Source organism: Balaenoptera borealis (assembly GCF_965194805.1).
Source record: "Balaenoptera borealis genome assembly, chromosome: 11".
Taxonomy (NCBI): Eukaryota; Metazoa; Chordata; class Mammalia; order Artiodactyla; family Balaenopteridae; genus Balaenoptera; species Balaenoptera borealis.
The window spans coordinates 57591753-57604428 of NC_138868.1; the positions used below are offsets into that span (position 1 = coordinate 57591753).

General features: G+C 47.9%; 1 protein-coding gene across 1 annotated transcript in view; it reads right to left on the minus strand.

Moving 5' to 3' along the window:
- TENM4 (teneurin transmembrane protein 4) overlaps positions 1-12676 on the minus strand; it is a 756454-nt gene that overhangs the window by 247878 nt on the left and 495900 nt on the right. The gene's annotated exons all lie outside the window — the stretch shown is intronic.

Consider the following 12676-nt stretch of genomic DNA (forward strand, 5'->3'; position numbering starts at 1 on the left):
TAAGAGAGATAATAAACAAGATTAAAAAAAAAAAAAAAGACTAGCCTCGCATGTCATCAGCTTCCCGCTGTTTCTTTGGTACTTTTAGGGTATGGCTAGAATCAGTAACTTCAACATCACCTGGGAATTTTTTCGAAATGAAAATTCTTGGGCCCTGCCCCAGAGTTACTGAACCATGAATTCTGGGGTGGGGTCCATTAATCTGATTCCACAAACTCTCCAGGTGATTCAGACGTGTGCTAAAACGTGAGCATCACCAATTACACACAATGGTACATAGCAAGTGGAAAAAACAAGATAAGTTAATACATAGTTTACCGAGATGGTGATAAATCTGAGAACACGTAAAGCCACGAAGGGCGCTGTGGGCTGTGTATTTGGAGGCAGTGGTGAAACTTTAGGTCACACAGCCAGTGATGGCCTCAGGTGACTTTTGACTACAGGGAATGAGCCACACTGGTGTCTGGGGGGGATTAAAAACCACCACTAACATCTCTTGAGCCCTTACTATGTGCCAGGCACTATTCCGAGCCCTCTACCTGTGTTAATTCAGCTCATCCTCACGACCCACTACAAAGCAGGTACTGTCTGTATCTCCATTTTACAGGTGAGAGAATTAAGACACATATTTTATTTATATATATTAAATATATTTATATGTATATGTTTTATTTATATATAAATATTTATATTTTATTTACTCCTTTCAAGTACTTGGAGCAATAGGTATTATTATCACCAAATTTATAGGTGAAAAACTTAGACTCAGAGCAGGTAAGTAAAGTGCCCAGGGGCATATGGCTAAGTGGATGCTATTTACGAAGAAAGTTTCTAGTGATGCCGCTAGAGGCAAGTCCTGGAAGTAAATCTGAAGTACCATCCTCCTAAGCTATGCTCACAAAAAGCCTAGCTTTGTAAGCTAAGGATATTATGAGGGTGGAGAAGGTCAGGAAACTGGATTCTGTTCTAGATTTTGCCACTTATTAACCACATGACCATTGTCGTGGACTGTATGTTTATGTCCCTCCAAAATTCATAAGTGGAAGCCCTACCCCCAGTGTGATGGTATTTGCAGATGGGGTTTCGGAGGGTAACCAGGTTTAGATGAGGACATGAGGGTTGAGTGTGCTTATAAGAGGAGACCAGAGAGCTAGCTTTCTCTCTTTCTCTCTGCGCCATGTGAGGATATGGCAAGAAGGTGGCCATCTGCAAACTAGGAAGAGGCCTCTCACCAGATGCTAAATCTGCCCATCCCTTGATCTTGGACTTCCCAGCCTCCGGAACTGTGAGAAATAAAAGTGTGTGGTTTAAGCGACCCAGTCTATGGTACTTTGCTTTAGCAGCCCAAGGTGACTAAGACAGAAATTGGTACCCAAAAGTGTGATGATGCTGGAACAAATATCTAAAAATGTGGAAGCATCTTTGGAACTGGGTAATCGGTAGAGTCTGCAAGAGTTTTGAGGTACGTGCTAAAAAAAGACTATGTTGCTCTGTTGAGGGAGTGTTAAATGTGATTCTGGTGAGTGCTCAGGAGAGAAAAAAAAAAAGAAGAAGTGTAGAGAAAGTTTCTATCTTCTTAGAGAATACATAAATATGTACAGACTAGTGATAGAAATCTGGACACTAAGGGCAATTCTGATGAGATCTCAGAAACGAGGAGCATGTAATTGGAACAATGGAGGAAAGGCGATCCTTGTTCTATGGTGACGAAGAACTTGGCTGAACTGTGTCCGTGTTCTAGTGTTTTGTGGGAGGTAGAAGTTGTGAGCAATGAAATTAGATATTTCTCTGAGGAGATTCTGAAGTCAAGTATTGAAAGGGTGGCTTGGTTTCTCCTGGCAGCTTCGAGTAAAATGAGAGAAAAGAGAAATGAATCAAAGAAAGAACGGTTAAGCAAAAAGAAACTGTAACTTAAAGATTTGAAAAATTCTCAGCCTGCCCGTATTGCGAAAAATGAGAAAGTATGTACGGAAGAGAATACCATGGGTGGGGCTGATTGACCATTTGATAAGAAGATGTCTATGGGTGTGAACCATGGACCTAGTCAGCCACCCCAGGAGGAACACTGCCAATCTGAACCGAAGAAGATGGAGACAGAATGAAGGACAGCTGTCAAACGTAGAGTCTACAGGACAGGACCATAAAGCTAATTGGCTCTGAATTTGCACTATTCTTCAAGAAAAGGGAAGACTAGCCTTGAAGGTGATTCAGAGATCATCAGGGACACTGCCTCGGTTTCAAAAGGTCTAAGACTTTTTCATGGCTGAGTAGTATTCCACTGTATGTTGCACCACATCTTCTTTATCCATTCCTCTGTTGATGGACATTTAGGTTGCTTCCATGTCTTGGCTATTGTAAGTACTGCTGCAATGAACACTGGAGTGCATGTACCTTTTCTAATTATGGTTTTCTATGGATATATGCCCAGGAGTGGAATTGCTGGATTATATGGTAGTTCTATACTTAGTTTTTTAAGGAAGCTCCATACTGTTCTCCATAATGGTTGTACTAATTTACATTTGAGATTGACACATACACACTACTATATATAAAATAGATAACTAATAAGGACCTACTGTATAGCACAGGGAACTCTACTCAGTACTCTGTAATGACCTATATGGGAAAAGAATCTAAAACAGAGTGGATATATGTATATGTATAACTGATTCACTTTGCTGTATACCTGAAACTAACACAACATTGTAAATCAACTATACTCCAATAAAAATTTTAAAAAAAAGAAAAAGAAAGAAAGGCCTAAGACTAAGACAACCATGCACATATCATGTTACCTCTTTGAGCCTCAGTTTTATCATCTGTAAAATGGGGGAAAGAGTTTATTAAGGGAACCACAGAGCTACAGTGATATCAAATGAGGCAATCAATGGGAAGGAAACATTTCTCAAGTTCACAGTTTACAAAGTATTCCACATCACTTGTTCCTCTCGAGAATCCTGTATTTCACAGAGAGGACTGAGAGTCAGTGAATATGGGATCCAAACCAAGACAGGTATGATATTCCAAAGGCTGTGCTCTTCCTTGGCTCAGCAGACAGCCTTCTGGAAATCATCAAGCACAATCAAGTGTGAGGCACTATCAGTGTTACGGCTACTTTTAGTGGAAGATGCGTCGCTCTCTGCTTTTTATGTAACCCCGTCTTTTATGCCAACGAGTTATAAAGCAAATCTGGTGGGAGTGGGGCTGGGTAGCAATAGAAGGGAAAAAGAAACAGAAACCCATGTGAGCGGATCACTTCCTTCCTATGAACCATTTTCAGGATAAAGCCCACATGGGATCTACCAAGCCCTTTAGAATTTGATCCATGCCTGTCTTTCCAGCCTCATCTCTCATCAGCTCCCTCCCTGTACCCTCCACACCTTTCTCTCAGAGGCCAAGAGAACTGCTGGGCCACAGAGTGGCTAACATTTCAACTCCAATGAAGATGGTCTCCAGGAAAGCCACAGAATATGAATGGTACCCTCTGAAGATGTACCATGCTGTGGTCCTGGACCAGAAGATTGCCAACAGAGATGCCCCTTGATGGGAAGGGAGAGGACCTGGGAGCCAGGAGAACAGGCAGAGAACAGACAGCCTTGGACCAGGGAGAAAGCGAGAATATGCAGGGTCATTTGTTTGGTCCACCTGTCCTCAGGCAGCACTTTAATGGAGACATGTGGAGCCTGGAAAAGAAGCCAGCAGCAGAAGCAGCCTCCTGGGTTGACTGAGGGTCCCTCCCTACCCCTGGCCTTTCAGTCCAGGGCACTACTGTCCAGTGGTTATCAGGAGGCCAGCAGAGAAGGGTGACCTAGTCCTTGCCCCTGGCCCATCACTAGGAGTCAACCTTCCCATGGCATTTTACCTAATTGATATTAATAGCTGCTGCCATGTATTTGAGCACATACTAAGTGTACTTTCACAGCCTGAACCTTTCTAATGCTCACAGCAGTTCCTAGGGGGCAGTATGATTATCATTCCCATTTTACAGACGAGGAAGCTGAGGCTTACAAAACTAGTGAGTGGTCCTTACTAATGCACAGCCTGAATTCTGTCTACCAAACCATGGTGCCTTTGCATAAAACACAGATACCTGCTTGACCGTCTCAGTCCATGGCCAAAGGCAAGAAAAAGACCCTCAGTGAAGAGAGCAAGCATCTGAGGTCTGGGTCAGGATAGGCTGGCCTGCAAGCCTACAGACACTTGCTTTGTGACTAAGTAGGATGCCCGACTCTGGCTTGATAGAAGCACTGCCAAGAGTCCTCAAATGATGAGATTTTAAGTATAAGCGTCTAAAAGGAAATTCTCCTATGGGGATAAGGAATGTCCTGGTCCAAATCCGTTCTATTTTTTGAAGCTCAGCTCAATTGCCACCCCTTCCAGAAAGCCTTCCTTGATCTACCCTCCCCAAAGTTCTCTTTTCCTCCACTGAATGCTAACACAGCAGGTAACCTGGACCACTCACCTTTTCTGTCTCCCCCAGAGCATGCATACTTATGTCCCCACCTTGCCTCCTCTAGTAGGTATAAAAATCCCTGTTCCCTCTGTGCTGTTGATCACAGGTCCTAGAATGAAGCAGATGCTCAATGTAGGTTTATTGAGCGAGTGGCTCTTGTGAGTGGTCTGGGCAATCTGTCCAGGAGGGTAAGGCTGGTGTGGAGGGTATCTGTATGCCAAAAATGACAGCAGGCCACCTGGGCTCTCTAGGCCATGGGTCCACACAGCCCTTTACTTACTTGCCTGGAACCAGAGTCCCAGATGCTTCAGCTGGGCTCTCTATTTCCCTTCCATTCTGAGAACACTAGGAAAGGGGATTCTGATGTCTCCCAGGTTTCCCAGGGAAAGGCTCTGTGTTTGGGGGCTCAGCAATGGGAGTGCACTCACAACCCCAAAAAAGACATGGCCTTCCCCAGGAGCAAATGTTTTCTCTGGTCTGAATGGAGACTCCTTTCTGCTCCTATGGCCAGGAGGGAAGACAGAGAGGAGAGGCCTTCTTTTCTCCCCTTATCCTCCCCAATTTATACTCTCATCTTTAGAGGGAATTCAGAACCAATTCACTCATTCAGCATGTACTGAATCCCCTTTCTGTGCCAGGACCTGTAAGCCGGGTGTTGGGAATACAACGGTGAATGAGATAGTGGTGGCCTAAGAGAGAGAAGAACTCTCTTGTGGTTCCTACTCACTGGCTGGGTGGCCTCCAATAATTCATGTCACCTTCCTGGTCCTTGGTCTGTGCACCCGTGAAGGGTGCACACATTCCTGCGTCACCACTTTCTGGAGGATATCCTTTGCTCAAGTGCCAAATACAGAGTGAGCCCCTACTGTGCCCTGAGGGAAAGGGCCCTTGCGCCATTCACCCCAAATCACCGGTAAATATTTATGGAACGTGGCGGGCAGGGAAGGGAGAACAAATCAGGTAGGTGGACCTCTTGTCTGCACAAGCAATGGCTTCTCTTCTGCTACCTGGGAGTAAGCACCGGTACATTTGCAAAGCTGTGGTGTAATTCCAATTTATACCCTCTTTTCGCAGATACAGCCACTAACTATCTCTCTGAATCAAGCCCAGATATGAGTCATTTTTATTGTTACGTTGCACACCTCTGTCAGTAAAGGCCACTTGCTTATCTGAGTTTTGCAAGCCTGGTTTTCCAGGAAGGTTTTTTGCTTCCTACCAGTTCTCACATATATTTACAGTTGCTGGTTCCCTCCAACACCTCAGATGTTTTTCATTTTATATGCACAAAAATCCTGAACACCAAATGCCTCTGGGCTGCATCTCCCTGAACCAGGATCATGGTGAGGCTTCTTCAGTGTGCTGGGCAGAGCAGTAGGTGATAGAAGGAGACTAGGCTTTGATGTCAGACAGCCCTGGGTTCAAGGTTTGGCTTTGCCACTTATAAGCTGTGTGACCTTGATCAAGATACTTAACTTCTCTGGAGCTTCAGTTTTCTTATCATTATAGGGAGATAATGCCCAACTTATAGGGCCATTATGAGAAGTAAATGAGATTTTATATATATATATATATATATATATATATATATATGGTTCTTAGCACAGTGCCTGAAATACAGTAATGCTAAAAAAAAGTAACTATTAATTCCACGGTTATGGTAAAGCCATGCTGAATGGATAAGGTGTAAAGTGCTAAATTGTCACCGCGACGATCACTCTACAGCATTTACAATAGGGGTGCCAAAGCAAAAACCCTTGAGAGAGAAAGAGCAGGAACATGCCTGGCAGAAATGTGGTCCTCTTCTTCTACAGGTGAATCCCACTCTGGACAACCCCACTGGTTTTCAGGAGCCCTGGTCTCGGGAAGGTGCTTGTAGCTCGATGTGCAGATCAGAAGCAATGAGAATGGCTGCAGCCTGACACGCAGTACTAAAGTGGACACACGGGGTCTCCATGTCCTCAAAGAGTAGGGCCCCTTTCTGCGTTAGGTAAGCATCTCAGAGCAAACCAGGGTGCTGCTCTGTCCTGGGTTCAGGGTGTACCCTAAGGAGAGGGCCCCTGAGGTTGTGCAACCAATCAGCAATAGAACAGCCCTGTGTTGTGTGCAGGGACTTGGGGAGTTTTAAGATTAGGATGAGCCCCAGCCTTGACAAATAGCTGGTGTTTGGGGGACAGATGTAAAAGGAGTACCAGAGCGGAGCTCAGGAGCCTCCCAGACTTAGGTTCAACCGTGGCTCTGTCTCTGACAAGTTACATGATTTGAGATGAGTTACTCAAGTTCTCTGAGCCTCTAATTCCTCACCTATAAGTATATAGTAGTAATGTAATAAAAGGAAGAGGAGGAGGAAGGGCTATCATCAAATGAATATACAGAGATCTAGAGATGAAAGAAATATGGTCTCTGACTTTGAGCTGCTCACAATTTAGTAAAAATAACAGACACACCAAGAGATACTACACAAGATAGTAATTATGATGAGATGATAATAGTTAACATTTATTGAGTACTCTCTATGTGACTGGTTCCGAATGCTTTACTTATTTAATCTTTATAACACCCCTATAAAGAAGGTACTATTATTACTCCCCAATTTATAGATGAGGAAACTAATGTACAGAAAGGCTAGGAACTTTGCCCAAGATTCCTAAACCACTGAGTGATGGAGCCAGAATTTAACTCAAGCATCTGGCCCCAGAGCCCACACTCTTAACCATCCTGCTTTACGTACACGGAGGGAGTGGACACAGGGAAAGTGCCCACATTGATGCCCATCACATGGCGAGCGGTCCACAAGCATTGGCTCCTAGAATCCTCGTTAGCCTTACACTGAAGCCCCGCTGGAGCTCAACGGAGCACAGAGAGGGCTGCCAGCTTGACTGTCAGGGTCGGGGCAGGGTTCGTGACAAGTGACATGTGCCCTGTGTCTAAAGGCTATTCCAGGCATTGGATGATGCATGTGTGGAGGTCCAGAGTCGAGAGAGAGAGAGAGAGAGAGAGAAGGAGAGAGTGAACGTGAGGCCGGCTTGGGCACTTCTCTAACTAGTGTTGGGGTGGCTGTGAGGGGGCAGCGGCAGGAGGCCAGGTGAAGACACTGGGAGCAGGTCTGGGCGGTGGTCGCCTGGAGATGCCAAACAAAAGAACGTGGCCTTTATCGGGAGGGCACCCCGATGGGCTTTGAGGCGGGAGGGCCGTGATCACAGCAGTGTTTGAGGCAGATTCCTGGCGGCCCTGTGGAGGATGACCCAGGCGGGGGCAGGCTGCAGGCAGGACCCAGACTGCCTGTGGGATGCTTGACTGCCAGCAAGACCCCAGTGGAGCGCGTCGTCACCCTTTTATAAGAGCACGTTCAGGAGAAAGAGACATAGACGTGCAGAGCTGTGGCTCAGGCGGAGAATCTGCATGTGTCAACAGCTCTGCGATCTAGGCCCGCACTGGCTCTGAGAAAGGGTGCCAGGCTGGGCGTCCACCTCCAACCCTGCGAAACGGCCGCCAGGCGCCGGAAGGTCCCCTGGCTGCAGAGTTAACGATGACCCAGCGAGCGCTGCAGTCATTCATCGGGCCCTAAAGATTGTCAGATATGAGGGATGATGGTATTTAATTATCATAAAACACAAAAACTCCAGCTGCCTGAGCATGCCAAGAGAAAGAGTGATTTGGCTTCCATTAAAATGCCATCGACGACCACTGACTCGGGATGGTGCAGTAGCGGTGCTGAGAGCTTAGCTAATGAAGCTTGGCCTCCTCGACCAATTCAGAGAAGCCAGAAAGCTCTCTTGTCACCACAGTCGGCAGCCGGGATCTGATGGCTTGACTTCCAGCCTCCGCTCTGCCTCCTTCAAGCTATATAATCTCGGACAATTTACTGAACCTGAGTTTTGGTTTCTTGTCAAATGTCTACGAAAGCACCTCGCAAACTGTAGGGTCCTGTGTCAGAGACAGAACTATCAGTGTTACTCTTATTGCCTCAGAAGGAATAAAAACAGTGGCGTCCGAATGGGAACCACTGGTCTGAGCTCGAGGCCAGGGGCTGCATTTGTGTGCTGTTTTCTCTGCCCATTCGTTCTCTCCCTGAACACATGCTTTCTGTTCACTTTCACTGCTGTGCTGTTTGTTCTGTGTCATGGCCCGTGTGCAGGGACTCTAAACGGGGAGGGTCCACACGGGCTGGGGCCGCAGGCTGGAGCTCCCTGAGGCTACTCTCCCAGTGCTCTTGATGGGGAGTGAAAAATAGCACCATGAGGTCACATTGTGGCTGTTTCTGCTCCCTCGTTCACTTCGGGCAGAACTTGGAGTGAATTCAGACTGTTAAAGTGCTTGTATGTGAGAAACAGTAATGAAGGGACAATGCCTTAAACTAATGCAAAAGCCCCATTGTAGTGCAGTGGTTTTCCAAATAGGGCCGTCTGGAAATGCGGAAGGGGCTGTTTTTTGGTTGTTCCAATGACTGGAGAGCACACCTGGTGTTTGGCAGGAGGGGGCCAGGGAAGACAGCTGCACGCCATGCACAGCAACCGGTTAATCTTAAAGGTGATCCTAAAGGGTATGCCATCCAGTCAGAGGTTAGTCTAGTCCTAATTAGTCTAGGATGGGTAAATAGCTAATAAGACAAGATTTTATTCCCTGTTTGCTTCCACCCCAATCCCCAGTTTCACTCACTCTCTGTCACAGGAGGTGACTGCTAAGGGCTGCCATCACCTGTGCTCCCTTGCCCCCTGGCTTCCAGACAGGTTTGGCTAATTGTTAGCGCAGCAGGACACCGGAAGGAGGAAGGGGGAAGAGGTTGAGGTCACCCCCTGGCCCCATCCTCTGAAGCCCTGCTTCAGGGCAGTGTCTCAGGCAGGAGCCTCATCCCACAAGGCTATAACGGGTTACACTTAGAGTGGTCTGGGGAAACTTCTAGGAAGAGTGAGACCTTGAACTGGGTACTGAGGTAGAGACAGGGTGAAGGTATATAAAGGGGAGGGAGCGGGCATTCTTGGCAGGGAGCTGGCACCAGCAAAGGCCCACAGGCTGAGAGATGCAGGCCCCTAAGGCAGCAGGATGGTGTGGAGACCTGGGCACTTGGAGTGGAGGGCTGTGAGGGGGAGCAGACGGAGAGGCTAGAGCCCACCTGCAAGAACCTGGGGCCAGAGGGGCAGCTTTAAGGGTATTCAGAGGGCTCACCCCAACTTCCAGCCTTTTAAAGCCAAATGTCAGAGTAGTCACAAGAGTTAACCAGAATGCCCAGGCTTCATTAAAATGCACTCAGGATTCCTCATCCAGCAACGAATGCTCTCCTAGGGTGGGGTGTGGGTGAGGGACACCCTGCTGCCTTCATCAGACAGTTGAGGAAAGAGCAGTGTCAAGAGTCTCTGTCAGAGAGAGGTATAATCAGCATTGCTATTTCCAGAGTCATGGTAATTTACAAACGAAGCCAAGGGCATCAAAAGCTATCTGTTCTAAGCGTGCGAATGAACAACTTGGCAGGGCCACCGTCTGAACCTGGAAGAACTCTCTCCCAGTAGACATTTGCCCAAACTTCATTCTTGTGCTTGTCCCTATCAGCTGCTATTTGCTGTGTGACCTTAGGCAAGGCACTTAACCTATCTGAGCTCCAGTTTCCCCAACTGACAAACAGGAGGAGGAGGTGGTGGGAGTCCCCTCTAATTCTAAAATCAAGGCTGAATCATTCTTGGCAGATGAGCCTGGGGTATCTGTTAATGAACATCTGCTTGCTAAAGATGTGCACAGCAAGTTGGCGGATTGGATTGTGCTGCGTGACTGGGCACCAAAGAAGGCAGAAAGATGGACTGGAAGGAAGAGAAACGTGGTCCTTCTTTCCTCCCTCCCTCTCTTCCTGCTTCCCTGCTTTCCTTCCTTTCACAAAGGTCACTCTCTATAAGCCCTGTGCTTGACACTGGAGACCCAGAGATGGATTAGTCGAAGTCCCTGCCTGTAAAATCTGAACAGACCGATCAGAAAAGGTCGGTTACAACCACAGGGGATCTTTCCTGGGTACATGGCTTTCCCCTAGCTTAAAGCTGTGTCCACCTTAGGGCAGAACTTGTCCTGGGAAAGCTTTCTGCTTGTCAATTAAGTTTTCTTTCCTTCCACTGTTACCTTCTTGCCCTTTTCAAAAATCGTCTGACCCATAAACTGTTAGGTTAAGTCCCAAATCAGTAAGGAGCCTTACCTATCAATAGGAGTGTGAGTGTCTGTGTGTGTGTCTGTGTGTGTGTTTGTGAGAAAGAGTGTAGGAGGCGGAATTCAGTTCAACAGGAGGCTGCAGTGTGCTGGAGCAGATTAGGAAGCTCATGGAAACGCAGTGGGCTGCATTCGTAGAGGTAAAGCACGAAGGAGGGAGGTGATGGTCAGGCTGTGCTGATCAGCTGGAGTGGGTCCAGAGAAGGGACACCCGGATTGGGGGTCATGCCCGTGCTGTAGACACTGACCCTCCCCTGCAGTCTCTGGGGCTAGTCAGTGCTTTCCCTGCCTTCCTTGGATGGTGAGGGGTTTAGAAACTGTGTTCCTATGGGGATAAACAGCGGACCAATGCTCTTAGCCTGGGGAGGAGACAGGTTAGGGAAAGGGATTAAAGAAAGAGTGTGTGGCTAGGAGTCCAGCTGAAATACACCACATGCCTATGATTAGCTTTCCCAGCCTCATCACTTAGGCCACACAATTCATAGCTCGGAAATTAAACACCCAATTATGTGGTGCAGTAGAGAGTCCTAGACTGAAGAACTGTTCCCCGCTGTGTCATTAACTCACGCTGTGGCTTTGGAAAACTCCCTTCCCCTCCCTGGGCCTCAATTTGCCTGAAAAAGGAGGTTCCTTCCTTTTATAGATGATCTCCTGAGGTTCCTTCCAGCCTTTGACAGTCTGATTCCTCGCGGCTTCCCTTGTTCCTCTCGGGGAATTTTCTGGAAAGAAGGAGATGGGCAAAGCACTACTGCTGCCTTCAAACAGCCAAAGGATGGAGGAAGCGGCACATCTACTCCACGGGCTTTAGGAGGAAGAATTGGGGCCAAGCTCAGGGGGTTACCTGGAGGAACTCGCAGCGCAACTTCAGGAAACCCTTCTTCCTGCCAATGAAGTGGTTCGAAATAACTAGCCTCAAACTCCTCCCTGCACTTCAGGCCTCTGCTGCTCAAATGAAATTCGTACGGAGCATTCTCCAGTCGGCTCCCTCTCCTGTGCTCCTGATCTCAGCGTTACCACCTGCTGCTACACCACCCACCCCATCCATCCAAGCAGGCGGCTGGGGATCACCATGGCCTTCTCCCTCTTTTTCAGGTTCAACGACTTAGCCGTCATTGCCAGACTCTGGCTTGGCTCTCCACATCCCTGGGATTCTCACCACTGCCACTGTCACAACCTCAGCTCATCAGTGGACACCCAGACCAGGGCCATAGATGACACTGGGGTCTCAGCCCACCGGCTCACCCCTGCTCCAGGTCACTCCCCTGCCATAAAGCCTTCTATGGCTCCCCACTGCCCACAGGACAAGACCCTCACCATCTGACCTGAGCCCGCCCACCACTCCAGGGCTGCGCCCACAGCTCCCTACTCCCCTCTTTAAGAAGGTGCCAAGGGCTTCCCTGGTGGCGCAGTGGCTGAGAATCTGCCTGCCAATGCAGGGCACATGGGTTCGAGCCCTGGTCTGGGAGGATCCCACATGCCACAGAGCAGCTGGGCCCGTGAGCCACAATTACTGAGCCTGCGCGTCTGGAACCTGTGCTCCGCAACAACAGAGGCTGCGATAATGAGAGGCCCGCGCACCGCGATCAAGAGTGGCCCCCACTTGCCACAACTAGAGAAAGCCCTCGCACAGAAACGAAGACCCACCACAGCCATAAATAAATAAATAAATTAAAAAAAAAAAAAAGAAGGTGCCAAGGTTAACAGGCTAATTATAAACCACTTATGAAACGGCTCGCTGCCTGTCTCACATTCACGGCTTTGCACATGCTGTTTCCTTCTGCACGGAAGGTGTTTTTTCCTCCTTCACTGGTTAACTCAGACTAGAAGTTACCTTCTCTAGGAAGCCTTTTATGACCGCCCCCTCAACTCCCCACCCCCGTCAGTTTGGGTTCAAAGCCCCTCTTCTGGGCACTTCTAACCCCCATGGCTCACTCAGAGTTATGATCACTTGTTTGCATAACTGTCTCTTCTACCAGACGGTACGCTCCAAGCGTGGAGGTCTTATCTTCATATATCACGGGCTGTGAGGCTAGAAGCATG